The sequence below is a fragment of the Watersipora subatra genome, chromosome 4, assembly GCF_963576615.1.
Source record: "Watersipora subatra chromosome 4, tzWatSuba1.1, whole genome shotgun sequence".
Lineage (NCBI taxonomy): Eukaryota > Metazoa > Bryozoa > Gymnolaemata > Cheilostomatida > Watersiporidae > Watersipora > Watersipora subatra.
In genome coordinates this window covers 20720738-20744687 of record NC_088711.1, presented here as the reverse complement: position 1 = coordinate 20744687, position 23950 = coordinate 20720738, and positions in this window count along the sequence as shown.

Here is a 23950-nt window from a genome sequence, read left to right as displayed (position 1 = left end):
TATTCATTGTATTATGTTATATTTTATATATGTTTTATCTCACTTTTATATATTTGGACGATTTTGCCATGCACATTGCAGTACAACTACTCCATGCTACTTCCGAGAGCTATATGATCATTAAGAAAAGATATAATTCTTTTATATTATTCTATCTTTTTTTATACTTTTATATAAATAATAAAGTTAATACATAAATAACGTATAGAAATAAAATATTTTGTAAGGTAAACTAGTAATGGAATACACATACACGTTTAACTTGATATTTATATATATAATCTAAACCAATAAAGTTAGAGAACTATCAACTTACATATTGTAGTCGTATCAGGAAGAGAGTTCTTCATCAGATCAATTGATGTGATTTACCAGATTAACATCAGAGTAGATAATATGGAGTTGTTCCCTGTTTGAAAGAAAGTGATGCTGCCCCTGATATTCTTTTGAACATCATGGAACCTTTCTCAGCGTCAACTTATTTTTATAAGCAGCCAACAGATTTTAAAGCACCCTAAACACATTTTGTAATTATTACTAGTGGTAAACAGTTTGATATTCATTACAGACACTACTGTGCAGTAGTTATACATTTTAATCAACCAGATATTTTTATAGCATTTATTATACATATTATATTATAGCATATATTTTTAAAGGCCTTTAGCATAAACATGTTTATTTGAACCTTTATTGCCTTTATTTTAAAACTTTTTTTTCATTTGCTTTTTGCCCTTGAACATTCAGTGTGTTATTTTATGTGCTACCTTCTACATAAAGACTTTACTGATAGTAAACCATTACTTATTACCAACTTATATTAGTATTCTAATAATTGTGTTCTTTATCGTCTGAGTTTAGTATTGTAAGTATAGCTTGTAATCATTATTTTAGAAAATCATCAATTTCTGTTAAAAGGTTTTAACACCTAATATTTGACAAGTAACAGTGATCATGACTCAGACTCGAAAATGTGTGTTTGTGAGGTTTCAGCAGCGGTGCTGTCAGCAGCAATACTAACTCTTGCTAGTTACACATTTGACCAAAGGATGAAAGATAACTATATGTCTATAGCAGCTGTTAGTTACGGATAAACTAGTAATTCTTGTAACAAAATAAGATAATACCTATTATTTAGGCATAACTAAAATAATATTGAAGTTATTTTGAACCAAAAAAGAAGTGATTGAAGGAATTCCAGGGCGTCTTTCATTCAACTTTGGCTTCTTCACAGCAGAGTGAGTAGTTGAAATATCAAGGGAGCCACTCCCTAAAATGTTTCTTTGTCTGGACTCTTCTTAGTTGATGTCCACTAATCCTCTCTTTATCAAGCAGCATCTTATTACGCATTTCATGTGTTTCTTTGGAGTTGTCTTCTTCCATAAGGTCAATAGTTATCACCAGTACAGGAAGCTGTAATGCAATAGTACTTTAGTATAATAGTAATACAATCATGCTATTATTAATAAATCCTAGTTAATAACTTTACTAAAACTAGTACAGACTATGATATTATTTGATGAAATAATTCAAATTAATTAGTTATTACCGACTTGGAAATTGATATGGACTTGGGCATGGACATAGTCGTTGGCATTTGCAAGGGGAGTCGTTATGGGTATGAGTATAAGCATAGGCATGAGCATGGGAACTGGGTTGTGGATTTTGATAGGGAAGTGGAAATGACCATTGACATGCATGTGGGCATGAAAGTGAATGTAGATCTGGACTTAGACAAAGACGGAGACATGGACAAAAACATGGACAATGACATGCAAACTAAAAAACACCAACTATAATGGGAGTTGATATTCAATATCTCTCTGATCAGTCTACCTTAGTGTTATATATACTTACTACAGGTCTGTTTGGTGTTTATTATATTTTTTATATTTATATAAATTAAACCTCATTTATCTATAAAATTGTTACTTCATAATATGAACCATTTACCTATATTATATAATTGATAATTTTCTTGTCACAGTAATATTCATCTATTGTTATTAGGTGGCATCTACAACCACTTATGACATTGAATATCTCAATATATTCAAAGTCTCCCTAATGTTTATATATACAATCTTTCCTTTATATTTTATACCTACTAATCTACAAAGTCTATGATACCTTCTTTAGCTGTTTTTATAAACTCCTGTCAAACCTATTGGTTATATTGTTGGATATATTGGTTATTACAAACCTATATATTGGTTATAATAAATGTAATATACTTGGAGACTACTGATCTAGTAACAATAAATCTAAACATACTGCAGGTAAATTGACATTCTCAAAATGTTTACAAAGCAAAGTTATCTATATGATGACAAGACTACAGGTCATAAAGTGAAACCTGGTTAATTTCCACCCTTATCTGGTCAGTCCACTGACTGAGGAACTAAGGTACCTGTCCATGCTAAGGTACCATGCTATTTCCTGAAACCGCAGACTGCTGTCAGAGTTATACAGTAGAGTCAACCAACAGCACAGAGTAAAAGTCATCATGACTTCCTCTACTCACAGAATATATCAGTACTATTAGTATAGGTTAGAGTTAGGCTGAGATTGTTAAATGTGTGTACTTTTAGTGATAAAATACATTATCTACAGTCTAGTAAGTTTGAATGTTCTTGTATTCAAGTCTAAATTTTATGGTTGCATTAAGCAAAAAATGTCTGTGTGAGCTCATTTTATGTAATAACCTACTTTAATTCTATTGATTAGTATTAAATTCTTTGGGAGAAAAACATCATCTCCTATAAGTTTAAAACCATCCAATAACATTAGGTATATACATGTACTTTATGGAGCCAATAGACAGCAAGTATAACTAGCATGATTAGTCACATGATAGATCACTTGACTGCTATGAGACTTCTTACTGGTTGATAAAACTCTGGAGGTGAGTTGAAATTTATACAAATTGGCTTTAACTTGTTTGTATCTTGTTCCCTAGTTACAGAGACTCAGCTATCATTTGTCTTATCTCGTTCAATGTTGGTGTAGACAACCCCCATTTATGTAAATATTGACAGTTCACTACTTTAAAGTCAATTTTTCTCGTTGATTTTATGAATGGAAAAATTAAACAACCTTCAATACTACGAGAGTTGTGAGTTTATGTCCATTCCATTTTTCTGAAGTTTTTCCCAATTATAAAACCTCTGTTTCTATCTATGGAGTCAGTAAATCTAAAAACACTGTTTCATTTTAAAATGGAAAGGCAGAGTTGAAGTTCGGCAAACTGTTGAGAACATATGAACTTACTAACCACAAAAACACTCATTGTGTTGATGCAGCAGTTTTTGAAATATGGCCATTTTTAAAAATTTGCAGAACTTCCAAATTTTTAATCTTATAAATCTCCTGTACAGATGAATATTGAATGAATTAAATACAATACGCTTTGCGCAATTACACATTGTTGTACACCTAGTTGTTCAAAGAGTATTGTAACTGTTTAGTACACAATTTCTAGAAGAGTATAATATACTCCTCTATATATTATATCAACAATAGTCTTTGGCAGAAGTCCAAGATTGTACAAGTTCCTAATTATTTTAATAGCTTCATTTAAAAACAGTTCAGATGGTTACTTGACGGGATGTGTACAAGTATATAAACAAACCTATATATTATCAATGTAAGCTTTTACACTTTGAGCTCTATCGACCATTCGCAAATACACTTCATTTCACTTTCATTTCACTTCTTTGTCAATAGCATAGTTTATTTTCTGCCAAAGTGTTTACAATTTCTATTTGCTGGTTAAATCTCCCAACAATTACTTCGCTCGTGTTTGGTCATGGGATTAAGTGTATATACATAGTTCTATTAGACGTAATGCTGGACTTTTTACCTGGATATATATAAGTCTAGTTGAACCAATAAGTGCTAGTAACTTTACTATCATGATAACTCTATTCATAGATATAACATAACTTATATGTATTTGATTTCTCCTGTGCGTAACAGTTTTGGTTGTGGGATTACACATGACCATCTCTCCCAGCACACTAGACTGTCAAGGTACAAGGGCTTTATAAAAGTGCTAATTAAACAAACAATCAAATTTAAATAAACTCTGGTGAAACTCCTTTTGCATGACTGTACACTACTTACTCTATTTTAATCTCAATTTTATATCTTTTACGTTTACACTCAGCCTTGTCAGTCTTTTTAATCTGAAGAATTTCAGTGACTTCCTCAATCTCTTCGTCCTCTGTAATTGAAGACAACAAAGTCACAAACCTTGTAGTTTGTGAATGCGATGGAAACTGTACTTGCTGCAAGCGGAGTTGTCTTTTGAAAATTTTAATTTCCTTTTTCTTTTCATAGTTGTAGCTAAATAACATAATAAAATACAAAGTCATATCACAAAGATAATTATAAATTAATATAAACTTCCTGTTTGATGACATCATCAATGGAGTGAATGATAGATCTATACAACAACATGCCCAGTTTTATCAGAGCTGTTGCATAAGTGTTTAGTATTTTAGAGTATTCTTTATTGGTCTTTACACTGATAAGAACAGTAAGTTGCAACTAAATGTTGTTGGCAGAAAAAAGAAGAATGAAATTTTAGCTTCATTCCTATGAGACACACACAGTACATTAACTAAACCATTATAAAACAAAACCAGTCTTATCTACAAACTCAGGCTATCTTATGAATATCTACTAATATGTTCAAACAGCGTAAGCCTAAGCAATGCTCTACTTACTTCAGCATGATCATTATGAGAGAGCAGACAACTCCGAATATAATGAGTACAATAATTGCCTTATCATACTGACAACCATAGTAATAATAGAAAATAATAAAACTCACAACTTTCAGTAAAGTAAACCGACACAGTAACAAGTGCACCAATCTCCCAGCTCATGTTGGTAGGATAGTTGTACGCATTGTTGTTACACCAGGCGATCTCTCAAGGTGCACGACAAAGGCGTTAATTAAATAACCAAATTGAAAATTTGGTTTTAAGGCTGTTCTATTTACTCTGTTTAAATCTCAATTGAATATTTTTTACCTTTACTTTCAGCTTTGTCCATCATTTCAATTTGAATAGTTTCCTTGACCTATTCAACATATTCGAACTCTTTAATTGGAGGTAATGAAAGCACAAACCTTTCAGCTTGTGGAGAAGATGGAAACTCTACTTGATGCAAGATGATTTGTCTTGTGAAAATTCTAGTCTCCTTTTTCTTATCATAACTGTATTTAAATACCATAAAAATACTAAGTCATTGTCACAACTGTACAGGCTGTATTAGCTATGTGAGAGTAAAAAGGAGTTATCCTCACTTTGTTGTAATAAAGTAACTTTTACTGGTTAATTAAAACCTACCATTTCATTGTTATTTGACCAAAATACTATCAATTGCTTAACCCAACAGTAAATATTTTTTCTAATATAACAGATATTAATATTGTACAGAGTGGTGTTCCTTTGATATTATGTCGTAGAAATGATGTCATAGAGAAGGTCAGCCTACACTAGCTACTGATATGTAGGCAGCTGGTTTTTCTGATTTTTGTGCAAGCGTTGCATATTCAGTAAGTTTTTTGCAGTTACACAGAACAAGCCTAAGAAACTTATGATCATTGTCAGCATCACATCCCGCAGAACATAACTAGTGTTACACCCAAACCGCTGACATATTTAATCAGATCATTATTAGCTAATATAAACTTCCTGTTTGATGACATCATCAATGTAGTGAATGATAGGATCTATACAGCAACATGCCTTATTCTATTACAGCTGTTACAGGAGTGTTCTAGTGTATCTAGTAGGTGTATCTTAGTAGCTAGACCATTATGAAATAAAGTCTTATCGAAGAACTCAGGCTATCTCATAAATATCTACTAACATATTCAAACAGTGGAAGCCAAAGTAATGCTCTACTCACCTCAGTATGAGTATTATGGGAGAGCAGACCACTCCGAATAGAATAAGTTGCCTTATGCTGGCAACCATAGTGCTAACAGAGGAAGGCATGAATAATGCAAAGAGGAAAATACAGAAGAGAATGTCTGCCAGAGCTATGAATGAGCACACCTTGCTTGTTGCATGCTAGAATCTCGAGTGAGTTTGATTGTTGGCACAAAGTCATTATGTCAGAGTCGATTGTTGAACAATTCAAATTCATATTTTATGTACTCCAGCTTTCAGTGTTGTAGCTAGTAATATGTTTTACTGTATACTACTAATATATAGTTTTTAATGTTGGTTAGAACATCAGTATTTAAAATAATGAAAGCAGTTATTCAAATCTGGATATAGTGTACAGTAGTGGTTCCCAACTACCTTGGAGTCTAGGGCCCCCCTGAGCTCCTTATCTAAAAGTCACGGACCTCTTTATAAACATCATAATAAATGGTGTTTATAACAATGCATTGTAAATTGGCGTACATTATAAATTAGAATAATAGAAGAGTCAGTAGATTTGACATGTTTCTATTTATTTACTTATATAAAGCAATGCTATACTAAGCTGCTTTGACTTTTAATTTTCCGTAGTCAGTTTGTTATTGGGATGGATTGTACTGTTGGCTAAAGCACTCGGTATTTAAAATAATGAAAGCAGTTATTCAAATTTGGATATGGTGTACAGGAATATGCCATGTTACATAGACTGATTTACACTATCTATTATTTGTTAAAAATAACACAAGTAAATGGTTTTATAGTTATTTTATGTCAGTCTTGCATGAGCAAAAGTATATTTCATGTCTTAAAGCACATCAATTTCATCAGTGCTTTTATCATATATTTCAGTACTTCAGAGTCTTGGCTTTCGAATGAGCCTATATTCAGTACACAAAGAATAATAGAGCTATGAAAAACAGGGTGTCAAAAGTACATTCTGCAATAAAAACACTTGGTTGTAGTTCCCACAATGTGATGTCATAATTAGCATTTAACCTTTTGCTGCTATTGAGACTGCGCTTTTCTGTGACAATCGGTGCTTTTAAACCCAGAGAGCACTAATAATAAATTAGGATTCTAAATAATCAACAAGGCCTAGGGATCGTGCTAACGCCTGACCAATATAAACACATGTTCAGGGTTAATAGATTTTGGGTGAATGTTAGAGTTTGCTTTTTTCATCCTTAATTGTAGTATGTAGTATTATTATCTGATTATTATTAGTACTATTATAGCTTTCCATGTTGCTTTCTAAATATGATTATGCTTCAATGAATATACTGTCGTTGATAAAGGTAATGAAACCACATGTATTAAATTGTGACCTGCATTGGCGTGGCTCTAGAACTATATGTTAATTGCACTCTCGCAAGATTACGCAATGCTTGAAATTAATTCGCCTCAGTCATGCCCCTCAACATCACAATGAAAAGAGAAGGCTAGTGCATAACATCATTGGGAAAACATAGCATGGTGCTTGGAATCTGAGCTATTTGTGATAGAAATAATCTGTACATGAAGAGCTAATGACATTGATTCCTTTGTTATTATACTTGGTTCTCTGGAGTTGTCCTACCTTTGCCTGCCATTAGCGTCATTCTCGTAGTTGATAAATATAAGCGGTGAACGATAAAAATAAGCGGTAATTGCACACAACACCGAGTATGACAATTGTGACGACATAATTTGCGCGCCTATACTATTGAACACTTCTGTGGTAGAGCTCTGGAGAAATCTTATAAACACCAACTATAAACTCCCTTGTACAAACTGTGGTGAGCACTAAAAATTAGAACAATTGTGTGAACAAGAAAAATATACAACACAGTTTGGTCTTATGAACAATTATAAACTATCATAAAGCCTGCCACAGTAATAGAGCAGTAGCAAGTACAGATACACATAATCTAGTATTATATACTAACTTGCCTCTGTACCAAAAAAAACTGTAATAAAATTGTCTTTCAAGCATTCATTTTATACTTTGAATGATATCAGCGAGGCTCATTTCAATCATGCGCAGATAACTTCTTAATTTCGCTGCAAGATTAAATACAGCCTGAAACCTAAGTTTTAACAGTAGGTAGTTTTTATGAACTAAGATATTCTATCACTTGTCTTAAGACAAACATGTTTGGTGAACCCTAAAAGCATTCATTAGTAGGTACAATTATGCACCAAAGAGTAATTACAGTGTCAATCAGATCTTACTGGAAGCACTGAATAGAGAGGATAACTCCAAGTTTATGAGTACAGGTAGGCTTCAATGGTTCTTCATCACAGACCACTGCTAGTGACAGATATTTCTCATGCACACTTTAATCTTCATTGGCAGAATGACAAAACTTTAATTAAAGAAGAAAAAGCTGCCAAATGTTTTTGAAAAACTAGTTATAAAATGTTGAAATGCTCAGAAGTCATCAAAGAATGTTGGAAATCACGTTTTTTATGAAATACTGGTGTGCTACCTGAAACCAATAAAAAAATGCAACAAATTCTGAATCATTTTATCTAATCACTTCCCTTTGCTATGTTGAGAGAATTACTTTAACCGTAGTGGAGTGTTGTGACTTGCAGAAGCCATGCTTTAGCTGACCAGAGTCAGGAACTAGGAGTTGCTCTATCTATGAAGGAACAAGAACTCATAGAACTATCTTGAGTTTACTAATGCTTGTAAAGAGCTAACTCACCCACAGGACAACTCACTCAAACTGGTTCACATAGTGATTCAATAGGGTCCAACTTGTTTTACTACCTTTGAAATATATTCTTGTAGTTATTATAAGTGACAAACACTTTTATTACATTTCAGAAGACATTTAGTTACTTGACTTATTTGATGCATTTTGCATCACGGAATCAAAATTACACTGTTTCTTTTAAAAAATAAAATAAATTAAAATGTTACTATGATTGAAAATTATTTTTTTAACTGAAATACAAAATCTTATTCGCTCAGAAATGGTACAAGCTGAATGTAAACTTATCAACATGTTGTAAGGGTGTCTCATTAAAGCAGACAACTCCAAAACTTTACATTACTACTGAGAGTATTATTATTCCTTGATCCATATGATGCACTTGAACATGTCTTTTTACATCAACCTTCAATATTCTTGAGACATAAAAGTCATTAGAATCTATGAAGACATGTAAAGGTCATAAAAGATAAACAGAACTTGATGAAATTTTTATAAAGCAAAGTTGGTGCAGATTTATTTTTAATAATATGGAGAAATAAACAACCTTTTTATTGTAAGATAATACTTATTAACGAGAAGAGAATATAATCCTGCATAGATTACTGCTAAATGTAGCTCAAAGACAACAGTTAGATAAATACTAATGAACATTTGTAAAAGACATCCCCAGTTGTGAACAGATGTTACTGACATAGCAGTTCACGTTCTTCTCAGCATATTACCTTATATAATGTTATCAACTCTATAACAGAAAGTATATTTCGCTGAATTCAAAAAATTGATAGAGTAATTCAGCTCTTCCTATTACATGAAAGACTTTATAGTTTAGTCAAACATGGAGTTGTCTCTCATCTCATTTCCATATTAGTTGACAGAAGTACTTAAGATAATCAACTTGTGAAGGGCATCATAATGCCTATTATAGTTAGGTTAGTAGTTGTATTAACATTAATAATATTTCTATGTCTACTACATATACTGATACACTCTACCTTTCACTAACTGTAATTGAGGATTTACAGCTCAATAAAGATATTACAGTAGTGGAAAGTGAACTATACACATCCAACACTAGATAAGAATGCCACAGAAAGATCCAGGATTCTCTTGCAACCACCATTGCTGCTACTTTACACTTGACTGCTCTTAATGTACAACCATTGTTCTGGGTTTATGTCTTATGTTTGCTGTTTAGGCTCTAGTGAGTTAAGGTTACTTCATCTACGAGTCTGCAACCAGAAACTGAGTTTAAAGCTGGTTAAGAATGTGGTTAAAGCTGTCCATTATGACTTGACCAAACTGTAGCTGCTTGGCCTTATATACCTTCTGAGCTGAAATTAGATTTTTCAGGGCCACCCATTATATCGAAGAGTTGTCCTCTCCATTAATCAGTCTTGTTTATTTTGTTTTTTTTTTCAAAATAAACAAGACTTAAATATACATTTGTATATTTTTACATTTGTATATTGTATATTTATACATTTGTACATTTGTACAAATGTACAAATTTAAGCAATTTGTGCAATTCAACTTGTAGACAATAGAGTGCATATTGATATACCATTTGACAAAAACATAATACTGTAAGTTCCTGAATAGCTGAGGATTTACAGCTCAATAAAGATATTACAGTAGTGGAAAGTAAACTCTACACATCCACCATTAGATAAGAATGGTACAGAAAGATCCAGGATTCTCTTGCAACTACCATTGCTGCTACACTTGACTGCTCTCAATGTGCAACCATTGTTTTGGTTGTGCATTGAGAGCAGAGGAGCAGAGTTCCTTTGATATGATGTCGTGGAAATGACATCATTTCCACGACATCATATCAAAGGAACACCATGCTGTACAATATTAATATATGTTATACGAAAGAAAAAAGGTTTACTGTTGGGTTAAGCAATTGATAGTATTTTGGTCAAATAACAATGAAATGATAGGTTTTAATTAACCAGTAAAAGTTACCTTATTACAACAAAGTGAGGATAACTCCTTTTTACTCTCACATAGCTAATACAGCTTGTACAGTTGTGACAATGACTTAGTATTTTTATGGTATTTAAATACAGTTATGATAAGAAAAAAGAAATTAGAATTTTCACAAGACAACTCCTCTTGCATCAAGAAAACTCCTCTTGCAACTACCATTGCATTTTTACACTTGACTGCTCTCAATGTACAACCATTGTTTTGGGTTTATGTCTTATGTTTGCTGTTTAGGCTCTAGTCACGTGAGTTAAATTACATGTGATTGGGTGAGCGATCAGCCAAGCGGGAAATATGAAGTAACTGGGTCACGGAAATCGAAGTAAGCGCATTGAATGGAATTACCCTCTAGCAAGCGTGCATAAGCACAAACTTCTTATCACATCTCAGAATAAAACACACACATCCTTGCACAAGTTTCCTCGACTGGCAAGTTTCCAACTACACTAACATTTGATTGGCTACAGTTAAGTAAGATATTATAATGAGATTGTCTCATAGCATTTACACTCCAACTGAGCAACTGACAAAACCTGTTAACAGGAGTCCTGCTCTGTAATAAACTCAACTACAGTTAAACTGTATCTACATTCAAAGGTTCAACATATCAGCTGCCTGTGTAACACTAACTGCTGCCAGTCATGTCAGGAGAAGAAACAAATGAGGTAAGTACAAGGATGATGGATATATTATATTTCAATTAGACTGTAGGATTGTCTCATTGTGGTTCATGTTGTATTGTTAACTCTATGTTAAATATCCTTTCATGAGACTTATATATCTTACTTTGTTCTTTGAACATCTTATTTTAGACAGTTTTATTTTTCAACTGTGTCTCCGTATTGCACTAGCTTGTCTACACGACAACAGCAGACTGTTATAGGTATGATAGCAATATTGGCAGCAATATTTATATCGATACATGAAACGCAGCAACAATTCTTCGGCAGTTACTCTCTCCTGCAGCACAAACACAATCATTACTAACTACTGCTAACCTAAATAGGTTTATATAGATAGTGAAGCAGCGAGGTACTGACACCATCTACACATCTCTGTACTTTTTAAGGTCATCCTTTCTTGTACATCCTCTCAGCCTGACACAACTTCCTTATTACCACTCTGCACTCTCCTCTCACACGCTCTTGGTCATTTCATGTCTGTCACCTGATCTATTGTAAAACCTCTATTTGAACACCATGACATTCTATCCTTTAACCTTTCTCCTATGGTGGCACTTTACTAGAAGTCTCATTCAATGAAAAGTGGCGTTGCATTTTTCAAATAGCTCGTCAAATAAATTTAGCCCTTTTATCGTGAAATGGATTTGCCTATATTTTGCACTTTCCTTCGGTTGGAGCAACATTCATCCTTTTGGATGCAAGAAATCTGCTAATTTACCTCCAACTTGTTGCAGATCTACAAATATGCAGTGGGAAGCTGAGAAATTTTTCTACCATTTGAAGTCTATTGCTTGCAATAAACCTGTGATAATAGGTTTATTTCATTTCTTTTTATTTCATTCCGAATTTGAAAGCATATTTTTGTTTCATAAGTATATTTAAGAATGTTATGTAAAACTCATTGCACTCATTAATATGTTTGCTACAGTTTGCAGAAAAAACTGGCTTTTTATGCACAATAGAAAAGGAGTTATGAGCATCGATCCATTGTAAGCCGAGCTTAAATAACCGCAATTATGTTATCGAATAATACGCTATAAATCTGAAAATTTATAAATTATACAAATAAGCTGCATAAATAAAATACAGTAAGTCATTGACTTAAGACTCATGCGAAATACGTCTACCCAACTTTACTACCACATCCATGAGAAGGTCAAGCAGCTTAGTGCGAGGCTTATAGCAAAAGCCATTCTTCGTTATTTTCGTTAAGAATTTTTGTTATTTCTTCGTTAGGGCAAAATTTTTCTGCTACCTGATGTCAACAATAATTTCTTTCAAAATTATAATTTGGTGATTTGTGCGCTGATTTTATACGTTATTAAAATATATACGTTGCTCGCCATGGCAAGTTCAGCGTTATCCGCTCTGGTAAAACTGGATTTTATCATTTATACGTTCGCAACTCCGGTATGGTAAAAATGGATTCGCAAACAGATAAACGATAAAATTTTAGTTACAAGTTTGAAATTTACTAAAATAGATACTAAAACTTTCTTCAAGAGTTAAATTCATTTAAGCAACACGTAGATCAAAATATACAGAATATACAGAATCAACTGACGTTCAAATCGATTTACGACCAGCCGGCTGTAACCAAACGAGGTCGTAAGTTGACAACTTACTGTAATTGATTAAATGCTACAAATATATGTTCAAAAACAAGTGACATAAACAAGCCATACTTATTGTACATACAGCAACAAAAATTACCGTTTTTGAAACAAAAGCATTTGCACCGTTTCTATAGACAGGTTGTGTTCTGATTGTTGCTTTCGTAAGGAATAATCTAATGTTTTTCTGACTATTCAATACCTTCCACAGTATCTGTTAGCCTCAAGTTTTCCTCCGCATGACTGAACTAGTCATAATTAGTGTCCAAAAAATTGTTTTAGCAAAGCAAAGCTTTTACGCGTTGCTTTTTGCACAAATAATGAGAAACTTTTAGCCGCATTCGCTCAGCATAACTTTTAGCCTAAAACTGGTTGCGTGTATACCATCACTAGGGAATGTGTGACGTTTTCTGGGTAATAAAGAAGTCTTTTGACAAAAAACTTGTTTTTATTCAACATACAACATTTACCAGGCTAAATTTTAAACTTCATATCGTGAGAAAAGTACTTTTGTGCAGGTCGAATGAGTTAAAAGAAAATATAAAACAGCTGTAAAGGTTTTCAAACTTTTTCAAACAACTGTAAATTTTGAAATTCACATCATGAAAGAAGTATTTCGTTGAAATTAATTAGGAAGAAAAATAAAGATGTAATTGTGTTTAAATGTGAAATCATTAGCAAGTGATGGCTAAACATAGTCTGTTTCGCTCCAATTGCAATGAAAAGTTATTTGGTATACAATTATATTATTTTGGTTCGTTTCAGTGAGGGCATGCAAACATTGGCATGCGAATTTTCGCATGTCAATGTTGACAGTCAAAAAAATCGTAGGCTATAGACGTACATAGAGTGGTATAGAAGTTCATAGTAATTATCTAATGCAATCAACTGCTAGTAAAAATCATCACCATTAAAAGTAGTAACAAAGCAATATGTTAACCTTAGTAACTATAGGTACCTACAATGACTTTAGTGCATTTTGTAGTTATGATCTGCAAGATAATATAACATTACAGTGTACTACGTAGAGAGTTCTTACCTTCGAGACAGACGCGTAAATTAAACCCTGAATCTAAGTTAAATGAATTTAGCTTACTAGAAACTTGACGGAAGTTTTAGTATGTATTTTAGTAAACTTTAAACTAAAACTTCATTATTTATTTGTTTGCGACTTTGTTGTTACCATAATGGATACCGCTGAACTCGCCATGGTGCCATAGTGAGCAATGTATATTTCTTAATAACCTACACAATCAGTACACAAATCGCCAAGTTTTAATTTCGAGGTAAATTATTGTTGATATCGTGCTGCAGAAAAAATTCGCCTTAAAGAAAAAGCATCTCGTTTCATAGAGTTAAGGGAAAAATATTTTATAAAAGAGAATCGTAAAGTGTGGGCACAATACTCAAATAATAGGCCAATTAGTGTGCACATCCGGTATACAGTATAGGATAATGGATAGATTATTAAGAGATGTGTAGCCCAGTCGTTAAACGCATGGTTTGAAACTTGGGGTTGTAATTTCTGTGAATTGAACTCCAGTACCCAGCGAGCTTTTGATTCCAGAATTGTTACAGCTGTAGCTGGACATACCAAAGTATAAACTTTGAAATTTACATATAAAGATAAAGGTAAAGGACAAATGTATACTGTATTTCCACATAAACAATAAAATATATTAATGTATATAGCAATATAAAGACCGCGTTAATAAAAGAAGTACTATTTGCCTGATACATTTATTAATTACTGTAATTCTATGAAGTTGCTTTCAGAGTGTTAATGGAAAACCTGATAAGCCTAAGAGCTGAGACATGAACTTTAATACGAAATAACAAAATAATTATTGGCTATTGATTTAACCGAGCCATTATTCATACAACTTTATGGACACTCTACTACTGATCCCTTGTTACTATAGGTTCGTAACGATCAAATAATATTAAAGTGGTGGTCAAATAGAGGCGTCGTTCAATTAAAGGGTGGCAATTTATTTTTGAACTCTTTTCCTATAGCGGCTGCCCAATAGAGGTGGCATTCAAATAAAGGCAGTGTACAAACAAAGGTTTTGAAGTAATCATTTTCATATTTACATATAACCATTTATTGTAAGACAATCACAGTCTAGTTACGTCTAGTGTACGGCTACTGTGTATAAATTCTAATATTCTTAACAAGATGAAAAGCAAATTCGACTCTTAAGTATTCTACACTTGGTTCACCAACTATCTAAACAACTACCAACATACTTATATTTAGTATGGTAATTCTGTAGCTATACAATTAATCTGTTACAAAAATATATTTTAGAGAAGGTTGAACTTTCCTCAGTCCTTGTTTCCTATGAACATGAAAAACCAGAAATATATTGACAAGGTTCTTTATCAATAGCCTATTTACCCAAATCTTTAAACTCAGTGGAGGAGTAATAACTTCATAACAAACCTTGAAAATGTATCTACTCTATAGTGGAATGATATCGGCTAGTGATCATTATTTATACAGGCAGAAGTCTTGCAAAGATATAATCCATGTCAACAACACCCAGCTGACCTCTTCAGTGATGACGAGGATGAGGAAGATGAAGGCGAACTTGACAGAATCAGTCACCATGACAATCAAGATGGTGATGTGAACAATAGCATAAGTGTGAGTGGTACTGGATCAGCCATTAGAGAGGACAATATAGATGCTGCCAGAGCTGCTGTCAGCAGAGAAATCACAGAAGTTGAAAATACATATGAATATTCTACCAAGTTATAAGTGTGACCAAATGTCAAACATTATCATCCATTTATTCTTTGTATTATGTTATTTTTTATATATGTTTTATCTCCCTTTTATATATTTGGACGATTTTGCCATGCACATTGCAGTACAACTATTCCATACTACTTCCGAGAGCTATATGATCATTAAGAGAAGATATAAATCTTTTATATTATTCTATCTTTTTTTTATATTTTTATATAAATAATAAAGTTAATACATAAATAACATATAGAAATAATATATTTTGTAAGGTAAACTAGTAATGGAATACACATACACGTTTAACTTGATATTTATATATATAATCTAAACCAATAAAGTTAGAGAACATCAACTTACATATTGTAGTCGTATCAGGAAGAGAGTTCTTCATCAGATCAATTGATGTGATTCACCAGACTAACATCAGAGTAGATGGAGTGTTAGACTGACTACATATCAGTGTATAACATCAATAAATACAATGTGTATTCAGTTATAATTAGACATGCTATTAAATACACATTTTTACTATTAGTTTGGAACTAGTATGAAGAGCCACCAATATAAAGACCTGCTGTTTCTCTACCAGTATGATTAGTTGGAGACAGACATTCTACTCATGCCATATTCCTATAATTATTGTTGTACCTTTAAATTATTTAACAACAAATACATTTATTCATTATCAACATGAGTGTTGGAGATGTTGCTGTGAAAAGTAAAGACTTAGGATCGTATAAACCTGCATCTTTGAGACAGGTCTAACATCCTTTACAACATAGCCTGAGTGCAAGCTCTACTAACATGGACCTGCATTTCCATAGTGTGCCAGCAAGATTGCTTCAATCAATATTGAAGATTGGTGGAAGGCTTAATTGATTTACTAATAAGGAGTTGTTCCCTGTTTGAAAGAAAGTGATGCTGCCCCTATTATTCTTTAGAACATCATGGAACCTTTATCAGCGTCAAATTATTTTTATAAGCAGCCAACTGATTATAAAGCACCTTAAACACATTTTGTAGTTATTACAAGTGGCAAACTCTTTGATATTCATTACAGACACTACCGTGTAGTAGTTATACATTTTATTCAACCAGATATTTTTATAGCATTTATTATACATATTATATTATAGCAAATATTTTTAAAGGCCTTCACCATAAACATGTTTATTTGAACCTCTATTGCCTTAATTTTAAAACTTTCTTTTCATTTGCTTTTCATCCATTAATATTCAGTGTGCTATTTCATGTGCCACCTTCTATATGAAGACTTTACTGATTGTAAACCATTACTTATTACCAACTTATATCAGTAATCTAATAATTGTGTTCTTTATCGTCTGAGTTTAGTATTGTAAGTATAGCTTGTAATCATTATTTTATTGTAACCTAATATTTGACAAGTAACAGTGATCATGACTCAAACTCGAAAATGTGTGTTTTTGAGGTTTCAGCAGCAGTGCTGTCAGTGCTGAGTTAGTATAGCAAGAGCAATACTAACTCTTGCTAGTTACACACTTGACCAAGGGATGAAAGATAACTATATGTCTATAGCAGCTGTTAGTTACGAATAAACTAGTAATTCTGGTAACGAAATAAGCGAATACCTATTATTTAGACATTAACTAAAATAATATTGAAGTTATTTTGAACCAAAAAAGAAGTGATTGAAGCAATTCCAGGGCGTCTTTCTTTCAACTTTGGCTTCTTCACAGCAGAGTGAGTACATGTAGTTCAAGAAGCTGTAATGCAATGTCAACCTAGTATAATAGTAATAAAATCATGCTATTATTAACAAACCCTAGTTAATAATTTTACTAAAACTAGTACAGACTATGATATTATTTGATGAAATAATTCAAATTAATTAGTTATTACCGACTTTGAAATTGATATTGACTTGGGCATAGACATAGTCATTGGCATTTGCAAGGGGGGTCGGTATGGGTATGAGTATAAGCATAGGCATGAACATGGGAACTTAGCTGTGGATTTTGACAGGGAAGTGGACATAGCCATCGACATGCATGTGGGCATGAAAGTGAATGTAGATCTGGACTTAGACAAAGACGGGGGCATGGACAAAAGCGTGGACAATGACATGCAAACTAAGGAACCCCAACTATAATGGGAGTTGATATTCAATATCTCCCTGATTAGTCTACCTTAGTGTTATATATACTTACTACAGGTCTGTTTGGTGTTTATTATATTTTTTTTCAATTATATAAACTAAACTTCATTTACCTATAAAATTGTTACTTTATAATATGAACCATTTACCTATAGCCTATTATACAATTGATATTTTTCATTACAGTAGTATTCATCTATTGTTATTAGGTAGCATCTACAACCACTTATGACATTGAATATCTCATTATATCCAAAGTTTTTCAAACGGTTATAGATACAATCTTTTCTCTATGTTTTATACCTACTAATCTACAAAATCTATGAAACCTTCTTTAGCTGTTTTTATAAACTCCTGGCAAACCTATTGGTTATATTATTGGATATATTGGTTATTGCAAACCTACATATTGGTTATAATAAATGTAATATACCTGAAGGATACTGGTCTAGTAACAATAAATCTCAACATACTGCAGGTAAATTGTCATTCTCAAATGTTTACAAGAGAAATTATCCCTGTGTTGGTAAGACTAAATGTCATGAAGTGAAACTTGGTTAATTTCCATCTCTATCTGGTCAGCCTGCTGACTGAGGAGATGAGGTAACTGTTTATTAAATGCTATTTCCTGTAACGCTGACTGCTGTCAGAGTTATACAATAGAGTCAACCAACAGCACAGAGTAAAAGTCATCACGACTTCATCTACTCACAGAATATATCAGTACTATCAGTATAGGTTAGACTGAGATTGTTAAATGTGTCTACCTTCAGTGATAAAATACATTATCTACAAAATGTTGAGTTTAAATATCCTTGTACTCAAGTCTAAGTCTCATGATTACAAGAGACAAAGGATTTCTGTGTGAGTTCATTTAATCTAATAATCTATTTTAATTCTATTGATTAGCATTAAATTCTTTGGGAAAAAAGCATCATCTCCTATAAGTTTAAAACCATCCAATCACTTTAGGTATATAACTTATGGAGCCAATAGACAGCAAGTATAACTAGCATGATTAGTCACACGATAGATCACCTGACTGCTGTGAGACTTCTTACTGGTTGATAAAACTCTGGAGGTGAGTTGAAATTTATACAAATTGGCTTTAACTTGTTTGTATCTTGTTCCTAGTTACAGAGACTCAGCTATCATTTGTCTTATCTCGTTCAATTTTGGTGTAGACAACCCCCATTTATGTAAATATTGAAAGTTCACTATTTCAAAGTCAATTTTTCTCATTGATTTTATGAATGGAAAAACTAAACAACCTTCAATACTACAAGAGAGTTGTGAGTTTATATCCATTTCATCTTTCTGATGTTCTCCCCAATTATAGAAAACTCTGTTTCTATCTATGGAGTCAGTAAACCTAAAAAACTATTACATCTTGAAAGGGAAATGCAGAGTTGAAATTCGGCAAACTGTTGAGAACATATGTACTTACTAACCACAAAAACACTCATTGTGTTGATGCCGCAGTTTTTAAAATATGGCCATTTTTAGAAATTTGCAGAACTTCCAAATTTTTAATTTTACGAATCCCCTGTACAAATGAATATTGAGTGAATTAATTATAATACGCTTTGTGCAATTACACATTGTTGTACACCTAATTGTTCAAAGAGTATTGTAACTGTTTAGTACACAATTTCTAGAAGAGTATAATATACTCCTCTATATATTATATCAACAATAGTCTTTGGCAGAAGTCCAAGATTGTACAAGTTCCTAACTATTTTAATAGCCTCATTTAGAAGCAGTTCAGATGGTTACTTGAAGGAACGTGTACAAGTATATAAACAAACCTATATATTATCAATATAAGTTCTTACACTTTGAGCTCTATCGACCATCAGCAAATACACTTCATTTCACTTTCATTTCACTTCTTTGTAAATAGCATAGGTTATTTTCTGCCAAAGTGTTTACAATTTCTATTCGCTAGTTGAACCAGAGGATTTGATCTAATATTACTCCTAAAATCATGATATTTGTTACAATGTATATTTCTTTTTTTTATTCATTGGGCTCTGAAATATTTTATTCAATGGGACACATTTCCTTGCTGACTATTTTGAACTATTTTGTTGTTTCATTAGATCTCTTGAGCAACAGTGGGGCTGCTGCCAGAGCCATACAATTTAATAACAAACTATATGTTGGTTCACCTACACCAAATGATTTATGATTTCACTAATGACGCGGAGTTGCATTCTCTCTTTGCTATAGACCTGAAACATTGAACATCATTTCACCTTGCTAGCTGGAAAAGTATTAAGGTCTTCCTTGGCGTCTTTTAGTCATGATAATGTTTGTTTTTGACCCGCAAACTGGTATTTGTCCTATGCATACCTTGAGCTAAGAAATTCCATTTCATGTTGAGTAAATTTCGTAGGGCCTGTTCCTGCACTAACTACCAATGGTATCCTCCTTATCAGGTAGTTTGGGAGGTGCAAATCAACTCGTAAGCAGAGTCTAATTGATTTTATATATGTGAGGTATAGTCACTTTGTATTATCATCTATATCATGTGTACCAACTATTAACTGGTCAGGTTGCCTATGCTCCTGCCCTAACACCAACTAGTTTTTATTCCTTCTGCTGCTGTGTGTGGGGATGTTATAAAAACTCTCATGATCTGTGGTAGCAAAATGTACCACTTCTCACAAGCTTCCTTCTGACAAAGTAGGGGTTAGTGAAGGGAATTGCTCAAAGTCCTCCTGCCTCACTCCGTCACTCTATAACATTAATGATGCTATACTGTTGCGGGCTATGTTATAGTAGAACACAGGCTAGGAGCAAAACTATACATCTGATGCGTAAAACAACTGTTTTTATAGCATCAGTCCTGTCATTTTACACTTTGGGTTTGTATAGCAAAACAAACAGTCTATTACAGACTTAAACGGATGTAATCAACATGACAAACTCAGCTAAGACATGATTATGCAGGTGCTTGTGTGATGACTCTTGTGTTTAAGAAAAGGATTTGAATTGTGAATGACCAGTCAGCTGAACGCGGAATCAGTCGAAGTGTGTACAAGCGTTAGTGGATGGAATTAGTAAGAGCGTAAAAATTAAAAGTAATCCTCCTTGATAATCTTGATAATACTATTAGCAGTTTTAGTGAGACTAAGCAGCTGAGAAGACCTGTGAATAGGAGTCCTGCTCTGTGATAAACTCAACTACAGTTAAACTGTATCTACATTCAGAGGTTCAACATATCGGCTGCCTGTGTAATACTAACTGCTGCCGGTTGTTTCAGAAGAGGAAACAGATGAGGTAGGAACTAGGATGATGGATATAATGCATTTTAATTAAATAGTCAGATTGTCGAGTTGTGGTTCATGTTTTTTAATTGCATGCTAAACATTTTTTTGACACCGTTATATCTGACTCTACACTCTACATTTTAGACAGTTTTAGTTTTCAACTGTTTCTTTTTTGCTTTAACTTGTCTACATAACAATATCAGATTTTTCTGGCAGCACCTTTTTAAGATGAAATAAATGTAGAGAAAGGGGGGCTACCTGGAACAAAATTAATTATTTTAGCTTTCTCTGGCATGTTTTTAAGTTTATTGAGTAAAACTTGTGATTGATTCACACTAATATATGTTGCCAACTTACCGTATATCAAAAGCAAAAATTTGTAGACCAAATGATACTAAAGTTTTATTAGCGGATTTCATAGCTTTGTCAGCTGTCCCATGGTGCCTCATACCCGAGCTCAATTGGGACGGTGGTGGGCCATTCTGGGAATATAATATACTAACACAAAGAATAACTACATATTGTGATTAATATAACTTAATATAACTTTTATATTTTAAATAATTTTAAAATGTTTATTTGACACTCTCACAACCATTTACAGATAAAAGAACTTTATTACATATGTTAAAATATATTACAACATATTATTTGCAAAAAACGATTTGCGTCAGTGATCACAAGTATTCTGCATATCTACGGAAATATTATTACTTAAACTAGCTGACTAGTATGACCAGTTTGACACTGGGGTGGTAAACGAATCACAGTGCCACTTCCAACCACTTCCTATCTATCTTCTGGTTCAGGCTTAACAAATGTCGAGTGTTTATTAGACATAGTTTTAAAGAATGAAACCATCCCGAGTAAACCAACTCGATCCATCTCCACCACAACTACAAAATGCTTTACCAGTTTCTTCTTGCAAGTGTATTTCACTAGCGCGCAATCACCTACAGTTGTACGTTGGTTATCAGTAACATCTTTATGGATCAATTGCAAACTACTCTTATGTTTTTCTCTTTCTAACTGCGTGGCCAAGTCTTTTTCATCTTTTCCATCGTTATTCCTTGCCAAGTTCGGCATTTTCAGATGTAGCTGTCTCTTTGAATTCTCTTTTTTTCATCTCCTATAGAAGTTGGTTTTTCGCCAGTGCATTTGTTAGGATAACCAATTTTACTTTTTTCTTTTGTTATTAATATTTTTTCTCAGAGCTGCCTTCCGACATCGTCATATTTGTAGAGGAGTAATATTTGTCCCTACACATATAGTCGTATTTGTAGGGAAGTAGTATTTGGTGTTACTCTGCTCTGAGTTTGTATCTGAGATGAAACATAGCAGGAAGTAATCGCCTCTTCTAAACATGACCTAGCAGCTATTGTTGATGGTAAAGTTGGAGAAAATGGCATGAAATTTTCGTTGACTAAGGAAAAGGCATCATCGAATGCTGTGCAGCTCAGTCAGTGAGAGCACATGGTAAGAACTCGCTACCACCAAAAATATTTGGATTGTATGGGGCAATTCCTGATACACAAAAGCCTAACGCATTGTTTGTGTAAAAGCTTTGTGAAAGCTTATGCCAAATAGTGCTATAATTTCATGAACAAAAATTGGCTAACAAGAAATGTATCGTCGACTCATGCATGTTGTTCAGCATCCCCTCTAGCCTGTCTTGACAAACAGTTGTTTTTGCTGAGTTGTCTCCCCGTCTAGCGGGCGAGCAACACAACAGCTTGTCACAAGACGTACAGCACCTGATGCATCAGCTGCACTGAAAGGGAGTTGTTCTCTTCCGTCTATGCGGCTCGGCTGCAATGTTATGTCGGTCGCTCTATTGGTAATCATAACGGATTTTGCGCAAAAATCTATGTAGAAAAAATAAGATTACAACATTTAACCAAAGACCAGGCTCTGTTGTAAACTTTAGTAGAACTTGAGAATAAAGTAAATTGAAAATAAAATCCATAAGAACAAATAAAACTGACTGATACAAAAATAGAAATAAAACTGATTGAGCGCACAAATAACGACATGTTTAGTCGCTGTTGTTGCCTAAGTTCTCAAGTTCTACTAGAAGTTTACCGCAGAGACTGGTCGCTGGTTAAACGTTGTAACCTTATTTTTTTCTACATAAATTTTTCCGCGAAATTTGTTATGATTACCAATGGAGCGGCTGACATAACATCGCAACCAAGCCGCATAGATGGAAGAGAACGACTACCTATGAGTGCAGCTGATGCATCAGGTGCAGTACGTCTTGTGACAAGCTGTTGTGTTGCTTGCCTGCTCGATGGGGAGATAACACCGCAAAAACAACAGTTTGTCAAGACAGGCTACATCCACTCATGCATGCATATTTATAATAGTTCTTTTGTGGCCCATGCATAGCTCTGTCGAGGGGGTGCGGTTTGTGGCTACAACCATAGAGTTATCTCCCCCTAGAGTGATAACTGTGCATTCAACAACACGAGCGTTTCCGGTGCCAACAAGGAGCGTTTAGGCCACGCCTCTTTTTTGTGCTAGTCAATCGTAGTGATCGACAGAACAATAACGTCAGCCATGAGAATGATCATGAATTTCCAGTTAAGATAGTAATTATTGCTCATATTAAAGAAATGATGATTATAGTTTATTACTCTAATATATGCTTATTATTTAAAGCAATTCAATACCTACATGCATTGAAAAGGCACTGAATAGATGGTGTTAAGTAAGTGAGTTAATGCAATCAGTTACTCCAATGATATACAGCCCCCACACATGAGGGGCTGTATATCATTGGTTATTCATAGATAAGATAGATAGTCATACTGGGGTTGTATTACATTGGTGTGATGGGAAGCTAATTGACTGC